Genomic DNA, 20,032 nt, shown 5'->3' with positions numbered 1-20,032 from the left:
TTAAGTAATGTAGACTGACTTTTCCTACTGTCTATGTTTTGAACCTTACCTGTGACACTAGTTATAGATTCCGATGGTTCATTTCAGGTTTACTGTATCCCTTGGACCTTCTTATTGTCGATGAAACACAGAAAATGCATCGGAATTAAATACAAAAGGCACAATGCCGACTTTAGTACAAGAAGACTGACTCTTCTTACTGACTATGTTTTGAACCATTCCTGTGGCACTAGTTATAGATTCCGATGCTTCACTTCAGGTTTACTGTATCCCTCTGACCTTCTTATTGACGATGAAACACAGAAATTGCATTGGAATTGAATACAAAAGGCGCAATGCCAAATTAAGTACAAGAAGACTGACTCTTCTTACTGTCTATGATTTGAACCATTCCTGTGACACTATTTATAGACTCCGATGCTTCACTCCATGTTTACTGTATCCCTGGACCTTCTTATTGACGATGAAACACAGAAATTGCATCGGAATTAAATACAAAAGGCACAATGCCGACTTAAGTAAAGGAAGTCTGACTCTTCTTACTGTCTATGTTTTGAACCATTCCTGTGACATTAGTTATAGATTCCGATGCTTCACTCCAGGTTTACTGTATCCCTTGGACCTTCTTATGGACGATGAAACACAGAAATTGCATCAGAATTAAACAGAAAATGCACAATGATGACTTAAGTACAAGAAGACTGACTCTTCTTACTGACTATGTTTTGAACCATTCCTGTGACACTAGTTATAGATTTCGATGCTACACTTCAGGTTTACTGTATCCCGCTGACCGTCTTATTGATGATGAAACACAGAAATTGCATCGGAATTAATTTGAAAAGGCACAATGCCGACTAAAGTACAAGAAGACTGACTCTTCCTACTGTCTATGTTTGAACCATTCCTGTGACACTAGTTATAGATTCCGATCCTTCACTTCAGGTTTACTGTATCCCTTGGACCTTCTTATTGACGATGAAACACAGAAATTGCATCGGAATTAAATACAAAAAAGCACAATGCCGACTTAACTACTAGAAGACTGACTCTTCTTACTGACTATGCTTTGAACCATTCCTGTGACACTAGTTATAGATTCCGCTGCTTAACTTCAGGATTACTGTATCCCTCTGACCTTAGTGACGATGAAACACAGAAATTGGATCGAAATTAAATACAAAAGGCACAATGCCGACTTAAGTACATGTAGACTGACTTTTCCTACTGTCTATGTTTTGAACCATTCCTGTGACACTAGTTATTGATTCCGATGGTTCATTTCAGGTTTACTGTATCCCTTGGACCTTCTTATTGACGATGAAACACAGAAATTGTATCGGAATTAAATACAAAAGGCACAATGCCGACTTAAGTACAAGAAGACTGACTCTTCTTACTGACAATGTTTTGAACCATTCCTGTGACACTAGTTACAGATTCCGATGCTTCACTTCAGGTTTACTGTATCCCTCTGACCTTCTTATTGACGATGAAACACAGAAATTGCAACGGAATTAAATACAAAAGGCGCAATGCCGAATTAAGTACAAGAAGACTGACTCTTCTTACTGTCTATGTTTTGAACCATTCCTGTGACACTAGTTATAGACTCCGATGCTTCACTCCTGGTTTACTGTATCCCTTGGACCTTCTTATTGAGGATGAAACACAGAAATTGCATCGGAATTACATACAAAAGGCACAATGCCGACTTACGTAAAGGAAGTCTGACTCTTCTTACTGTCTATGTTTTGAACCATTCCTGTGACACTAGTTACTGATTCCGATGCTTCACTCCAGGTCTACTGTGTGCGTTCGACCTACTTATGGACGATGAAACACAGAAATTGCATCGGAATTAAATAGAAAATGCACAATGCCGACTTAAGTAAAGGAAGTCTGACTCTTCTAACTGTCTATGTTTTGAACCATTCCTGTGACATTAGTTATAGATTCCGATGCTTCACTCCAGGTTTACTGTATCCCTTGGACTTTCTAATGGACGTTGAAATCAGAAATTGCATCAGAATTAAATAGAAAATGCACAATGATGACTTAAGTACAAGAAGACTGACTCTTCTTACTGACTATGTTTTTAACCATTCCTGTGACACTAGTTATAGATTTCGATGCTACACTTCAGGTTTACTGTATCCCTTGGACCTTCTTAGTGACGATGAAACACAGAAATTGCATCGGAATTAAATAGAAAAGGCACAATTCCGACCTAAGTACAAGAAGACTGACTCTTCTTACTGACTATGTTTTGAACCATTCCTGTGACACTAGCCATAGATTCCAATGCTTAACTTCAGGATTACTGTATCCCTTGGACCTTCTTATTGACGATGAAACACAGTAATTGCATCGGAATTAATTAGAAAAGGCACAATGCCGACTTAAGTACAAGAAGACTGACACTTCCTCCTGTCTATGTTTTGAACCATTCCTGTGACAATAGTTATAGATTCCGATCCTTCACTTCAGGTTTACTGTATCCCTTGGACCTTCTTATTGACGATGAAACACAGAAATTGCATCGGAGTTAAATACAAATGCACAATGCCGACTTAACTACTAGAAGACCTACTCTTCTCACTGACTATGTTTGAAACCATTCCTGTGACACTAGTTATAGATTCCGATCCTTAACTTCAGGATTACTGCATCCCTCTGACCTTCTTAGTGACGATGAAACACAGAAATTGCATCGAAATTAAATACAAAAGGCACAATGCCGACTTAAGTACAAGAAGACTGACTCTTCTTACTGTCTATGATTTGAACCATTCCTGTGACACTAGTTATAGACTCCGATGCTTCACTCCAGGTTTACTGTATCCCTCTGACCTTCTTATTGACGATGAAACACAGAAATTGCATTGGAATTAAATACAAAAGGCACAATGCCGACTTAAGTACAAGAAGACTGACTCTTCTTACTGACTATGTTTTGAACAATTCCTGTGACACTAGTTATAGATTCCGATACTTCACTTCAGGTTTACTGTATCCCTCTGACCTTCTTATTGACGATGAAACACAGAAATTGCATTGGAATTAAATACAAAAGGCGCAATGCCGAATTAAGTACAAGAAGACTGACTCTTCTTACCGTCTATGATTTGAACCATTCCTGTGACACTAGTTATAGACTGCGATGCTTCACTCCAGGTTTACTGTATCCCTTGGACCTTCTTATTGACGCTGAAACACAGAAATTGCATCGGAATTAAATACAAAAGGCACAATGCCGACTTAAGTAAAGGAAGTCTGACTCTTCTTACTGTCTATGTTTTGAACCATTCCTGTGACATTAGTTATAGATTCCGATGCTTCACTCCAGGTTCACTGTATCCCTTGGACCTTCTTATGAGCGATGAAACACAGAAATTGTTTCAGAATTAAATAGAAAATGCACAATGATGACTTAAGTACAAGAAGACTGACTCTTCTTACTGACTATGTTTTGAACCATTCCTGTGACACTAGTCATAGATTCCGATGCTTAACTTCAGGATTACTGTATCCCTTGGACCTTGTTATTGACGATTAAACAAAGAAATTTCATCGGAATTAAATACAAAAGGCACAATGCCGACTTAAGTACAAGATGGCTGACTCTTGCTACTGTCTATGGTTTGAACCATTCCTGTGACACTAGTTATAGATTCCGATGCTTCACTTCAGGTTTACCGCATCCCTTGGACCTTCTTATTGACGATGAAACACAGAAATTGCATCGGAATTAAATACACAACGCACAATGTCGACTTAAGTACAAGGAGACTGACTCTTCTTACTGTTTATGTTTTGAACCATTCCTGTGACACTAGTTATAGATTCCGATGCTTCACTTCAGGTTTATTGTATCCCTCTGACCTTCCTATTGACGATGAAACACAGAAATTGCATCCTATTTAATTACAAAAGCCACAATGCCGACTTAAGTACAAGAAGACTGACTCTTCCTACTGTCTATGCTTTGAACCATTCCTGTGACACTAGTTATAGATTCCGATGCTTCACTTCAGGTTTACTGGATCCCTCTGACCTTCTTATTGACGATGAAACACAGAAATTGCTTCGGATTTAAATACAAATGGCACAATGCCAACTTAAGTACAAGAAGACTGACTCTTCTTACTGACTATGTTTTGAACCAATCCTGTGACACTAGTTATAGATTCCGATGCTTCACTTCAGGTTTACTGTATCCCTCTGACCTTCTTATTGACGATGAAACACAGAAATTGAATTGGAATTAAATACAAAAGGCGCAATGCCGAATGAAGTACAAGAAGACTGACTCTTCTTACTGTCTATGATTTGAACCATTCGTGCGACACTAGTTATAGACTCCGATGCTTCACTCCAAGTTTGCTGTATCCCTTAGACCTTCTTATTGACGAGGAAACACAGAAATTGCATCGGAATTAAATACAAAAGGCACAATACCGACTTAAGTACATGTAGAGTGACTTTTCATACTGTCTATGTTTTGAACCATTCCTGTGACACTAGTTATAGATTCCGATGGTTCATATTAGGTTTACTGTATCCCTCTGACCGCCTTTTTGACGATGAAACTCAGAAATTGCATCGGAATTAAATAGAAAAGGCACAATGCCGACTGAAGTACAAGAAGACTGACTCTTCCTACTGTCTATGTTTTGAACCATTCCTGTGACACTAGTTATAGATTCCGATCCTTCACTTCAGGTTTACTGTATCCCTTGGACCTTCTTATTGACGATGAAACACAGAAATTGCATCGGAATTAAATACTAAAGGCACAATGCCGACTGACGTAGAAGAAGACTGACTCTTCCTACTGTCTATGTTTTGAACCATTCCTGTGACACTATTTATAGATTCCGATGGTTCAATTCAGGTCAACTGCATCCCTTGGACCTTCCTATTGACAATGAAACACAGAAATTGCATCGGAATTAAATACGAAAATCACAATGCCGACTTAAGTACAAGAAGACTGACTCTTCTTACTGACTATGCTTTGAACCATTCCTCTGACACTAGTTATAGATTCCGATGCTTAACTTCAGGATTACTGTATCCCTCTGACCTTCTTAGTGACGATGGAACACAGATATTGCATCGGAATTAAATACAAAAGGCACAATGCCGACTGAAGTACAAGAAGACTGACTCCTCCTACTGTCTATGTTTTGAACCATTCCTGTGACACTGTTTATAGATTCCGATGGTTCAATTCAGGTCCACTGCATCCCTTGGACCTTCCTATTGACGATGAAACACAGAAATTGCATCGGAATTAAATAGAAAGGCACAATGCCGACTTAAGTAAAGGAAGTCTGACTCTTCTTACTGTCTATGTTTTGAACCATTCCTGTGACATTAGTTATAGATTCCGATGCTTCACTCCAGGTTCACTGTATCCCTTGGACCTTCTTATGAACGATGAAACACAGAAATTGTTTCAGAATTAAATAGAAAATGCACAATGATGACTTAAGTACAAGAAGACTGACTCTTCTTACTGGCTATGTTTTGAACCATTCCTGTGATACTAGTTATAGATTTCGATGCTATACTTCAGGTTTACTGTATCCCTTGGACCTTCTTAGTGACGATGAAACACAGAAATTGCATTGGAATTAAATAGAAAAGGCACAATGCCGACTTAAGTACAAGAAGACTGACTCTTCTTACTGACTATGTTTTGAACCATTCCTGTGACACTAGTTATAGACTCCGATGCTTCACTCCTGGTTTACTGTATCCCTTGGACCTTCTTATTGAGGATGAAACACAGAAATTGCATCGGAATTACATACAAAAGGCACAATGCCGACTTACGTAAAGGAAGTCTGACTCTTCTTACTGTCTATGTTTTGAACCAATCCTGTGACACTAGTTATTGATTCCGATGCTTCACTCCAGGTCTACTGTATCCCTTGGACCTACTTATGGACGATGAAACACAGAAATTGCATCGGAATTAAATAGAAAATGCACAATGCCGACTTAAGTACTAGAAGACTGACTCTTCCTACTGTGTATGATTGAACCATTCCTGTGACACTAGTTATAGCTTCCGAGGCTTCACTTCAGGTTTACTGTATCCCTTGGACCTTCTTATTGTCGATGAAACACAGAAATTGCATCCTATTTAATTACAAAAGCCACAATGCCGACTTAAGTACAAGAAGACTGACTCTTCCTACTGTCTATGTTTTGAACCATTCCTGTGACACTAGTTATAGATTCCAATCCTTCACTTCAGGTTTACTGTATCCCTTGGACCTTCTTATTGACGATGAAACACAGAAATTGCTTCGGAATTAAATACAAATGGCACAATGCCAACTTAAGTACAAGAAGACTGACTCTTCTTACTGACTATGTTTTGAACCAATCCTGTGACACTAGTTATAGATTCCGATGCTTCACTTCAGGTTTACTGTATCCCTCTGACCTTCTTATTGACGATGAAACACAGAAATTGAATTGGAATTAAATACAAAAGGCGCAATGCCGAATGAAGTACAAGAAGACTGACTCTTCTTACTGTCTATGATTTGAACCATTCGTGTGACACTAGTTATAGACTCCGATGCTTCACTCCAAGTTTGCTGTATCCCTTAGACCTTCTTATTGACGAGGAAACACAGAAATTGCATCGGAATTAAATGCAAAAGGCACAATGCCGACTTATGTACATGTAGAGTGACTTTTCATACTGTCTATGTTTTGAACCATTCCTGTGACACTAGTTATAGATTCCGATGGTTCATATTAGGTTTACTGTATCCCTCTGACCGCCTTTTTGACGATGAAACTCAGAAATTGCTTCGGAATTAAATAGAAAAGGCACAATGCCGACTGAAGTACAAGAAGACTGACTCTTCCTACTGTCTATGTTTTGAACCATTCCTGTGACACTAGTTATAGATTCCGATTCTTCACTTCAGGTTTACTGTATCCCTTGGACCTTCTTATTGACGATGAAACACAGAAATTGCATCGGAATTAAATACTAAAGGCACAATGTCGACTGAAGTACAAGAAGACTGACTCTTCCTACTGTCTATGTTTTGAACCATTCCTGTGACACAATTTATAGATTCCGATGGTTCAATTCAGGTCAACTGCATCCCTTGGACCTTCCTATTGACAATGAAACACAGAAATTGCATCGGAATTAAGTACGAAAATCACAATGCCGACTTAAGTACAAGAAGACTGACTCTTCTTACTGACTATGCTTTGAACCATTCCTCTGACACTAGTTATAGATTCCGATGCTTAACTTCAGGATTACTGTATCCCTCTGACCTTCTTAGTGACGATGGAACACAGATATTGCATCGGAATTAAATACAAAAGGCACAATGCCGACTGAAGTACAAGAAGACTGACTCTTCCTACTGTCTATGTTTTGAACCATTCCTGTGACACTATTTATAGTTTCCAATGGTTCAATTCAGGTCAACTGCATCCCTTGGACCTTCCTATTGACGATGAAACACAGAAATTGCATCGGAATTAAATAGAAAGGCACAATGCCGACTTAAGTAATGGAAGTCTGACTCTTCTTACTGTCTATGTTTTGAACCATTCCTGTGACATTAGTTATAGATTCCGATGATTCACTCCAGGTTCACTGTATCCCTTGGACCTTCTTATGAACGATGAAACACAGAAATTGTTTCAGAATTAAATAGAAAATGCACAATGATGACTTAAGTACAAGAAGACTGACTCTTCTTACTGACTATGTTTTGAACCATTCCTGTGACACTAGTTATAGATTTCGATGCTATACTTCAGGTTTACTGTATCCCTTGGACCTTCTTAGTGACGATGAAACACAGAAATTGCATTGGAATTAAATAGAAAAGGCACAATGCCGACTTAAGTACAAGAAGACTGACTCTTCTTACTGACTATGTTTTGAACCATTCCTGTGACACTAGTTATAGACTCCGATGCTTCACTCCTGGTTTACTGTATCCCTTGGACCTTCTTATTGAGGATGAAACAAAGAAATTGCATCGGAATTACATACAAAAGGCACAATGCCGACTTACGTAAAGGAAGTCTGACTCTTCTTACTGTCTATGTTTTGAACCACTCCTGTGACACTAGTTATTGATTCCGATGCTTCACTCCAGGTCTACTGTATCCCTTGGACCTACTTATGGACGATGAAACACAGAAATTGCATCGGAATTAAATAGAAAATGCACAATGCCGACTTAAGTACTAGAAGACTGACTCTTCCTACTGTGTATGATTGAACCATTCCTGTGACACTAGTTATAGCTTCCGAGGCTTCACTTCAGGTTTACTGTATCCCTTGGACCTTCTTATTGTCGATGAAACACCGAAATTGCATCGGAATTAAATACAAACGGCACAATGCCGACTTAACTACAAGAAGACTGACTCTTTTTACTGAATATGTTTTGAACCATTCCTGTGACAATAGTTACAGATTCTGATGCTTAACTTCAGGATTACTGTATCCCTCTGACCTTCTTATTGACGATGAAACACAGAAATTGCATCGGAATTAAATACAAAAAGCACAATGCCAACTTAAGTACATGTAGACTGACTTTTCCTACTGTCTATGGTTTGAACCATTCCTGTGACACTAGTTATAGATTCCGATGCTTCACTCCAGGTTTAGTGTATCCCTTGGACCTTCTTATTGACGATGAAACACAGAAATTGCATCGGAATTAACTACAAAAGGCACAATGCCGACTTAAGTAAAGGAAGTCTGACTCTTCTTACTGTCTATGTTTTGAACCATTCCTGTGACATTAGTTATAGATTCCGATGCTTCACTCCAGGTTTACTGTATCCCTTGGACCTTCTAATGGACGTTGAAATCAGAAATTGCATCAGAATTAAATAGAAAATGCACAATAATGACTTAAGTACAAGAAGACTGACTCTTCTTACTGACTATGTTTTTAACCATTCCTGTGACACTAGTTATAGATTTCGATGCTACACTTCAGGTTTACTGTATCCCTTGGACCTTCTTAGTGACGATGAAACACAGAAATTGCATCGGAATTAAATAGAAAAGGCACAATGCCGACCTAAGTACAAGAAGACTGACTCTTCTTACTGACTATGTTTTGAACCATTCCTGTGACACTAGCCATAGATTCCAACGCTTAACTTCAGGATTACTGTATCCCTTATACCTTCGTATTGACGATGAAACACAGATATTGCATCGGAATTAATTAGAAATGGCACAATGCCGACTTAAGTACAAGAAGACTGACTCTTCCTACTGTCTATGTTTTGAACCATTCCTGTGACGCTAGTTATAGATTCCGATCCTTCACTTCAGGTTTACTGTATCCCTTGGACCTTCTTATTGACGATGAAACACAGAAATTGCATCGGAATTAAATACAAATGCACAATGCCGACTTAACTACTAGAAGACCTACTCTTCTCACTGACTATGTTTGAAACCATTCCTGTGACACTAGTTATAGATTCCGATGCTTAACTTCAGGATTACTGCATCCCTCTGACCTTCTTAGTGACGATGAAACACAGAAATTGCATCAAAATTAAATACAAAAGGCACAATGCCGACTTAAGTACATGTAGACTGACTTTTCCTACTGTCTATGCTTTGAACCATTCCTGTGACACTAGTTATAGATTCCGATGCTTCATTTCAGGTTTACTGTATCCCTTGGATCTTCTTTTCGACGATGAAACACAGAAATTGCATGGGAATTAAGTACAAAAGGCACAATGCCGACTTAAGTAAAGGAAGTCTGACTCTTCTTACTGTCTATGTTTTGAACCATTCCTGTGACGCTAGTTATAGATTCCGATCCTTCACTTCAGGTTTACTGTATCCCTTGGACCTTCTTATTGACGATGAAACACAGAAATTGCATTGGAATTAAATAGAAAAGGCACAATGCCGACTTAAGTACAAGAAGACTGACTCTTCTTACTGTCTATGATTTGAACCATTCGTGCGACACTAGTTATAGACTCCGATGCTTCACTCCAAGTTTGCTGTATCCCTTAGACCTTCTTATTGACGAGGAAACACAGAAATTGCATCGGAATTAAATACAAAAGGCACAATGCCGACTTAAGTACATGTAGAGTGACTTTTCATACTGTCTATGTTTTGAACCATTCCTGTGACACTAGTTATAGATTCCGATGGTTCATATTAGGTTTACTGTATCCCTCTGACCGCCTTTTTGACGATGAAACTCAGAAATTGCTTCGGAATTAAATAGAAAAGGCACAATGCCGACTGAAGTACAAGAAGACTGACTCTTCCTACTGTCTATGTTTTGAACCATTCCTGTGACACTAGTTATAGATTCCGATCCTTCACTTCAGGTTTACTGTATCCCTTGGACCTTCTTATTGACGATGAAACACAGAAATTGCATCGGAATTAAATACTAAAGGCACAATGCCGACTGAAGTACAAGAAGACTGACTCTTCCTACTGTCTATGTTTTGAACCATTCCTGTGACACAATTTATAGATTCCGATGGTTCAATTCAGGTCAACTGCATCCCTTGGACCTTCCTATTGACAATGAAACACAGAAATTGCATCGGAATTAAGTACGAAAATCACAATGCCGACTTAAGTACAAGAAGACTGACTCTTCTTACTGACTATGCTTTGAACCATTCCTCTGACACTAGTTATAGATTCCGATGCTTAACTTCAGGATTACTGTATCCCTCTGACCTTCTTAGTGACGATGGAACACAGATATTGCATCGGAATTAAATACAAAAGGCACAATGCCGACTGAAGTACAAGAAGACTGACTCTTCCTACTGTCTATGTTTTGAACCATTCCTGTGACACTATTTATAGTTTCCGATGGTTCAATTCAGGTCAACTGCATCCCTTGGACCTTCCTATTGACGATGAAACACAGAAATTGCATCGGAATTAAATAGAGGGGCACAATGCCGACTTAAGTAATGGAAGTCTGACTCTTCTTACTGTCTATGTTTTGAACCATTCCTGTGACATTAGTTATAGATTCCGATGCTTCACTCCAGGTTCACTGTATCCCTTGGACCTTCTTATGAACGATGAAACACAGAAATTGTTTCAGAATTAAATAGAAAATGCACAATGATGACTTAAGTACAAGAAGACTGACTCTTCTTACTGACTATGTTTGAACCATTCCTGTGACACTAGTTATAGATTTCGATGCTATACTTCAGGTTTACTGTATCCCTTGGACCTTCTTAGTGACGATGAAACACAGAAATTGCATTGGAATTAAATAGAAAAGGCACAATGCCGACTTAAGTACAAGAAGACTGACTCTTCTTACTGACTATGTTTTGAACCATTCCTGTGACACTAGTTATAGACTCCGATGCTTCACTCCTGGTTTACTGTATCCCTTGGACCTTCTTATTGAGGATGAAACAAAGAAATTGCATCGGAATTACATACAAAAGGCACAATGCCGACTTACGTAAAGGAAGTCTGACTCTTCTTACTGTCTATGTTTTGAACCACTCCTGTGACACTAGTTATTGATTCCGATGCTTCACTCCAGGTCTACTGTATCCCTTGGACCTACTTATGGACGATGAAACACAGAAATTGCATCGGAATTAAATAGAAAATGCACAATGCCGACTTAAGTACTAGAAGACTGACTCTTCCTACTGTGTATGATTAAACCATTCCTGTGACACTAGTTATAGCTTCCGAGGCTTCACTTCAGGTTTACTGTATCCCTTGGACCTTCTTATTGTCGATGAAACACAGAAATTGCATCGGAATTAAATACAAACGGCACAATGCCGACTTAACTACAAGAAGACTGACTCTTTTTACTGAATATGTTTTGAACCATTCCTGTGACAATAGTTACAGATTCTGATGCTTAACGTCAGGATTACTGTATCCCTCTGACCTTCTTATTGACGATGAAACACAGAAATTGCATCGGAATTAAATACAAAAGGCACAATGCCAACTTAAGTACATGTAGACTGACTTTTCCTACTGTCTATGGTATGAACCATTCCTGTGACACTAGTTATAGATTCCGATGCTTCACTCCAGGTTTAGTGTATCCCTTGGACCTTCTTATTGACGATGAAACACAGAAATTGCATCGGAATTAACTACAAAAGGCACAATGCCGACTTAAGTAAAGGAAGTCTGACTCTTCTTACTGTCTATGTTTTGAGCCATTCCTGTGACATTAGTTATAGATTCCGATGCTTCACTCCAGGTTTACTGTATCCCTTGGACCTTCTAATGGACGTTGAAATCAGAAATTGCATCAGAATTAAATAGAAAATGCACAATAATGACTTAAGTACAAGAAGACTGACTCTTCTTACTGACTATGTTTTTAACCATTCCTGTGACACTAGTTATAGATTTCGATGCTACACTTCAGGTTTACTGTATCCCTTGGACCTTCTTAGTGACGATGAAACACAGAAATTGCATCGGAATTAAATAGAAAAGGCACAATGCCGACCTAAGTACAAGAAGACTGACTCTTCTTACTGACTATGTTTTGAACCATTCCTGTGACACTAGTTATAGATTCCGATGCTTCATTTCAGGTTTACTGTATCCCTTGGACCTTCTTTTCGACGATGAAACACAGAAATTGCATGGGAATTAAATACAAAAGGCACAATGCCGACTTAAGTCAAGGAAGTCTGACTCTTCTTACTGTCTATGTTTTGAACCATTCCTGTGACACTAGTTATAGATTAAGATCCTTCACTTCAGGTTTACTGTATCCCTTGGACCTTCTTATTGACGATGAAACACAGAAATTGCATCGGAATTAAATACAAAAGGCACAATGCCGACTTAAGTAAAGGAAGTCTGGCTCTTCTTACTGTCTATGTTTTGAACCATTCCTGTGGCATTAGTTATAGATTCCGATGCTTCACTCCAGGTTCACTGTATCCCTTGGACCTTCTTATGAACGATGAAAAACAGAAATTGTTTCAGAATTAAATAGAAAATGCACAATGATGACTTAAGTACAAGTAGAGTGACTCTTCTTACTGACTATGTTTTGAACCATTCCTGTGACACTAGTTATAGATTTAGATGCTATACTTCAGGTTTACTGTATCCCTTGGACCTTCTTAGTGACGATGAAACACAGAAATTGCATTGGAATTAAATAGAAAAGGCACAATGCCGACTTAAGTACAAGAAGACTTACTCTTCCTACTGTCTATGCTTTGAACCATTCCTGTGACACTAGTTATAGATTCCGATGCGTAACTTCAGGGTTACTGTATCCCTCTGACCTTCTTATTGACGATGAAACACAGAAATTGCATCGAAATTAAATACAAAAGGCAAAATGCCTACATAAGTACATGTAGAGTGACTTTTCATATTGTCTGTGTTTTGAACCATTCCTGTGACACTAGTTATAGATTCCGATGGTTCATATTAGTTTTACTGTATCCCTCTGACCGTCTTATTGACGATGAAACACAGAAATTGCATCGGAATTAAATACAAAAGGCACAATGACGACTTAAGTAATGTAGACTGACTTTTCCTACTGTCTATGATTTGAACCATTCCTGTGACACTAGTTATAGATTCCGATGGTTCATTTCAGGTTTACTGTATCCCTTGGACCTTCTTATTGACGATGAAACACAGAAATTGCTTCGGAATTAAATACAAATGGCACAATGCCAACTTAAGTACAAGAAGACTGACTCTTCTTACTGAATATGTTTTGAACCATTCCTGTGACACTAGTTATAGATTCCGATGCTTCACTTCAGGTTTATTGTATCCCTCTGACCTTCCTATTGACGATGAAACACAGAAATTGCATCCTATTTAATTACAAAAGCCACAATGCCGACTTAAGTACAAGAAGACTGACTCTTCCTACTGTCTATGCTTTGAACCATTCCTGTGACACTAGTTATAGATTCCGATGCTTCACTTCAGGTTTACTGTATCCCTCTGACCTTCTTATTGACGATGAAACACAGAAATTGCATTGGAATTAAATACAAAAGGCGCAATGCCGAATGAAGTACAAGAAGACTGACTCTTCTTACTGTCTATGATTTGAACCATTCGTGTGACACTAGTTATAGACTCCGATGCTTCACTCCAGGTTTGCTGTATTCCTTAGACCTTCTTATTGACGAGGAAACACAGAAATTGCATCGGAATTAAATACAAAAGGCACAATGCCGACTTAAGTACATGTAGAGTGACTTTTCATACTGTCTATGTTTTGAACCATTCCTGTGACACTAGTTATAGATTCCGATGTTTCATATTAGGTTTACTGTATCCCTCTGACCGCCTTTTTGACAATGAAACACAGAAATTGCATCGGAATTAAATAGAAAAGGCTCAATGCCGACTGAAGTACAAGAAGACTGACTCTTCTTAGTGACTATGCTTTGAACCATTCCTCTGACACTAGTTATAGATTCCGATGCTTAACTTCAGGATTACTGTATCCCTCTGACCTTCTTAGAGACGATGGAACACAGATATTGCATCGGAATTAAATACAATAGGCTCAATGCCGACTGAAGTACAAGAAGACTGACTCTTCCTACTGTCTATGTTTTGAACCATTACTGTGACACTATTTATAGATTCCGATGGTTCAATTCAGGTCAATGCATCCCTTGGACCTTCCTATTGACGATGAAACACAGAAATTGCATCGGAATTAAATAGAAAGGCACAATGCCGACTTAAGTAGAGGAAGTCTGACTCTTCTTACTGTCTATGTTTTGAACCATTCCTGTGACATTAGTTATAGATTCCGATGCTTCACTCCAGGTTCACTGTATCCCTTGGACCTTCTTATGAACGATGAAACACAGAAATTGTTTCAAAATTAAATAGAAAATGCACAATGATGACTTAAGTACAAGAAGACTGACTCTTCTTACTGACTATGTTTTGAACCATTCCTGTGACACTAGTTATAGATTTCGATGCTATACTTCAGGTTTACTGTATCCCTTGGACCTTCTTAGTGACGATGAAACACAGAAATTGCATTGGAATTAAATAGAAAAGGCACAATGCCGACTTAAGTACAAGAAGACTGACTCTTCTTACTGACTATGTTTTGAACCATTCCTGTGACACTAGTCATAGATTCCGATGCTTAACTTCAGGATTACTGTATCCCTTGGACCTTCTTATTGACGATTAAACAGAGAAATTTCATCGGAATTAAATACAAAAGGCACAATGCCGACTTAAGTACAAGATGACTGACTCTTGCTACTGTCTATGTTTTGAACCATTCCTGTGACACTAGTTATAGATTCCGATGCTTCACTTCAGGTTTACCGTATCCCTTGGACCTTCTTATTGACGATGAAACACAGAAATTGCATCGGAATTAAATACACAACGCACAATGTCGACTTAAGTACAAGGAGACTGACTCTTCTTACTGTTTATCTTTTGAACCATTCCTGTGACACTAGTTATAGATTCCGATGCTTCACTTCAGGTTTATTGTATACCTCTGACCTTCCTGTTGACGATGAAACACAGAAATTGCATCCTATTTAATTACAAAAGCCACAATGCCGACTTAAGTACAAGAAGACTGACTCTTCCTACTGTCTATGCTTTGAACCATTCCTGTGACACTAGTTATAGATTCCGATGCTTCACTTCAGGTTTACTGGATCCCTCTGACCTTCTTATTGACGATGAAACACAGAAATTGCATGGAAATTAAATACAAAAGGCAAAATGCCTACATAAGTACATGTAGAGTGACTTTTCATACTATCTATGTTTTGAACCATTCCTGTGACACTAGTTATAGATTCCGATGGTTCATATTAGGTTTACTGTATCCCTCTGACCGCCTTTTTGACGATGAAACACAGAAATTGCATCGGAATTAAATAGAAAAGGCACAATGCCGACTGAAGTACAAGAAGACTGACTCTTCCTACTGTCTATATTTTGAACCATTCCTGTGACACTAGTTATAGATTCCGATCCTTCACTTCAGGTTTACTGTATCCCTTGGACCTTCTTATTGACGATGAAACACAGAAATTGCATCGGAATTAAATACTAAAGGCACAATGCCGACTTAACTACAAGAAGACTGACTCTTCCTACTGTCTATGTTTTGAACCATTCCTGTGACAGTATTTATAGATTCCGATGGTTCAATTCAGGTCAACTGCATCCCTTGGACCTTCCTATTGACGATGAAACATAGAAATTGCATCGGAATTAAATAGAAAGGCACAATGCCATCTTAAGTACTAGAAGACTGACCCTTCCTACTGTGTATGCCTTTGAACCATTCCTGTGACACTAGTTATTGATTCCGATGCTTCACTCCAGGTTTAATGTATCCCTTGGACCTTCTTATTGACGATGAAACACAGAAATTGCATCGGAATTAAATAGAATATGCACATTGCCGACTTAAGTACTAGAAGACTGACTCTTCCTACTGTGTATGATTGAACCATTCCTGTGACACTAGTTATAGCTTCTGAGGCTTCTTTTCAGGCTTACTTTATCCCTTGGACCTTCTTATTGTCGATGAAACACAGAAATTGCATCGGAAATAAATACAAACGGCACAATGCCGACTTAACTACAAGAAGACTGACTCTTCTTACTGACTATGTTTTGAACCATTCCTGTGACACTAGTTATAGATTCCGATGCTTCACTTCAGGTTTACTGTATCCCTCTGATTTTCTTATTGACGATGAAACACAGAAATTGCATTGGAATTGAATACAAAAGGCGCAATGCCGAATTAAGTACAAGAAGACTGACTCTTCTTACTGTCTATGATTTGAACCATTCCTGTGACACTATTTATAGACTCCGATGCTTCACTCCATGTTTACTGTATCCCTTGGACCTTCTTATTGACGATGAAACACAGAAATTGCATCGGAATTAAATACAAAATTCACAATGCCGACTTAAGTAAAGGAAGTCTGACTCTCCTTACTGTCTATGTTTTGAACCATTCCTGTGACATTAGTTATAGATTCCGATGCTTCACTCCAGGTTTACTGTATCCCTTGGACCTTCTTATGGACGATGAAACACAGAAATTGCATCAGAATTAAATAGAAAATGCACAATGATGACTTAAGTACAAGAAGACTGACTCTTATTACTGATTATGTTTTGAACCATTCCTGTGACCCTAGTTATAGATTTTGATGCTACACTTCAGGTTTACTGTATCCCTTGGACCTTCTTAGTGACGATGAAACACAGAAATTGCATCGGAATTAAATAGAAAAGGCACAATGCCGACCTAAGTACAAGAAGACTGACTCTTCTTACTGACTATGCTTTGAACCATTCCTGTGACACTAGTCATAGATTCCGATGCATAACTTCAGGATTACTGTATCCCTTGGACCTTCTTATTGACGATGAAACACAGAAATTGCATCGGAATTAAATACAAAAGGCACAATGCCGACTTAAGTACAAGAAGACTGGCTCTTCTTACTGACTATGTTTTGAACCATTCTTGTGACACTAGCTATAGATTCCGATGCTTCACTTCAGGTTGACTGTATCCCTTAAACCTTATTATTGACGATGAAACACAGAAACTGCTTCGGAATTAAATACAAAAGGCACAATGCCGACTTAACTACAAGAAGACTGACCCTTCTTACTGACTATGTTTTTAACCATTCCTGTGACATTAGTTATAGATTCCGATGCTTAACTTCAGGATTACTGTATCCCTCTGACCTTCTTAGTGACGATGAAACACAGAAATTGCATCGGAATTAAATACAAAAGGCACAATGCCGACTTAAGTAATGTAGACTGACTTTTCCTACTGTCTATGATTTGAACCATTCCTGTGACACTAGTTATAGATTCCGATGGTTCATTTCAGGTTTACTGTATCCCTTGGACCTTCTTATTGACGATGAAACACAGAAATTGCTTCGGAATTAAATACAAATGGCACAATGCCAACTTAAGTACAAGAAGACTGACTCTTCTTACTGAATATGTTTTGAACCATTCCTGTGACACTAGTTATAGATTCCGATGCTTCACTTCAGGTTTATTGTATCCCTCTGACCTTCCTATTGACGATGAAACACAGAAATTGCATCCTATTTAATTACAAAAGCCACAATGCCGACTTAAGTACAGGAAGACTGACTCTTCCTACTGTCTATGCTTTGAACCATTCCTGTGACACTAGTTATAGATTCCGATGCTTCACTTCAGGTTTACTGTATCCCTCTGACCTTCTTATTGACGATGAAACACAGAAATTGCATTGGAATTAAATACAAAAGGCGCAATGCCGAATGAAGTACAAGAAGACTGACTCTTCTTACTGTCTATGATTTGAACCATTCGTGTGACACTAGTTATAGACTCCGATGCTTCACTCCAGGTTTGCTGTATTCCTTAGACCTTCTTATTGACGAGGAAACACAGAAATTGCATCGGAATTAAATACAAAAGGCACAATGCCGACTTAAGTACATGTAGAGTGACTTTTCATACTGTCTATGTTTTGAACCATTCCTGTGACACTAGTTATAGATTCCGATGTTTCATATTAGGTTTACTGTATCCCTCTGACCGCCTTTTTGACAATGAAACACAGAAATTGCATCGGAATTAAATAGAAAAGGCTCAATGCCGACTGAAGTACAAGAAGACTGACTCTTCTTAGTGACTATGCTTTGAACCATTCCTCTGACACTAGTTATAGATTCCGATGCTTAACTTCAGGATTACTGTATCCCTCTGACCTTCTTAGAGACGATGGAACACAGATATTGCATCGGAATTAAATACAATAGGCTCAATGCCGACTGAAGTACAAGAAGACTGACTCTTCCTACTGTCTATGTTTTGAACCATTACTGTGACACTATTTATAGATTCCGATGGTTCAATTCAGGTCAATGCATCCCTTGGACCTTCCTATTGACGATGAAACACAGAAATTGCATCGGAATTAAATAGAAAGGCACAATGCCGACTTAAGTAGAGGAAGTCTGACTCTTCTTACTGTCTATGTTTTGAACCATTCCTGTGACATTAGTTATAGATTCCGATGCTTCACTCCAGGTTCACTGTATCCCTTGGACCTTCTTATGAACGATGAAACACAGAAATTGTTTCAAAATTAAATAGAAAATGCACAATGATGACTTAAGTACAAGAAGACTGACTCTTCTTACTGACTATGTTTTGAACCATTCCTGTGACACTAGTTATAGATTTCGATGCTATACTTCAGGTTTACTGTATCCCTTGGACCTTCTTAGTGACGATGAAACACAGAAATTGCATTGGAATTAAATAGAAAAGGCACAATGCCGACTTAAGTACAAGAAGACTGACTCTTCTTACTGACTATGTTTTGAACCATTCCTGTGACACTAGTCATAGATTCCGATGCTTAACTTCAGGATTACTGTATCCCTTGGACCTTCTTATTGACGATTAAACAGAGAAATTTCATCGGAATTAAATACAAAAGGCACAATGCCGACTTAAGTACAAGATGACTGACTCTTGCTACTGTCTATGTTTTGAACCATTCCTGTGACACTAGTTATAGATTCCGATGCTTCACTTCAGGTTTACCGTATCCCTTGGACGTTCTTATTGACGATGAAACACAGAAATTGCATCGAATTAAATACACAACGCACAATGTCGACTTAAGTACAAGGAGACTGACTCTTCTTACTGTTTATCTTTTGAACCATTCCTGTGACACTAGTTATAGATTCCGATGCTTCACTTCAGGTTTATTGTATACCTCTGACCTTCCTATTGACGATGAAACACAGAAATTGCATCCTATTTAATTACAAAAGCCACAATGCCGACTTAAGTACAAGAAGACTGACTCTTCCTACTGTCTATGCTTTGAACCATTCCTGTGACACTAGTTATAGATTCCGATGCTTCACTTCAGGTTTACTGGATCCCTCT

The sequence above is a fragment of the Schistocerca americana genome, unplaced genomic scaffold (genome assembly GCF_021461395.2).
Source record: "Schistocerca americana isolate TAMUIC-IGC-003095 unplaced genomic scaffold, iqSchAmer2.1 HiC_scaffold_13, whole genome shotgun sequence".
Lineage (NCBI taxonomy): Eukaryota > Metazoa > Arthropoda > Insecta > Orthoptera > Acrididae > Schistocerca > Schistocerca americana.
This window is presented reverse-complemented; position numbering follows the sequence as displayed.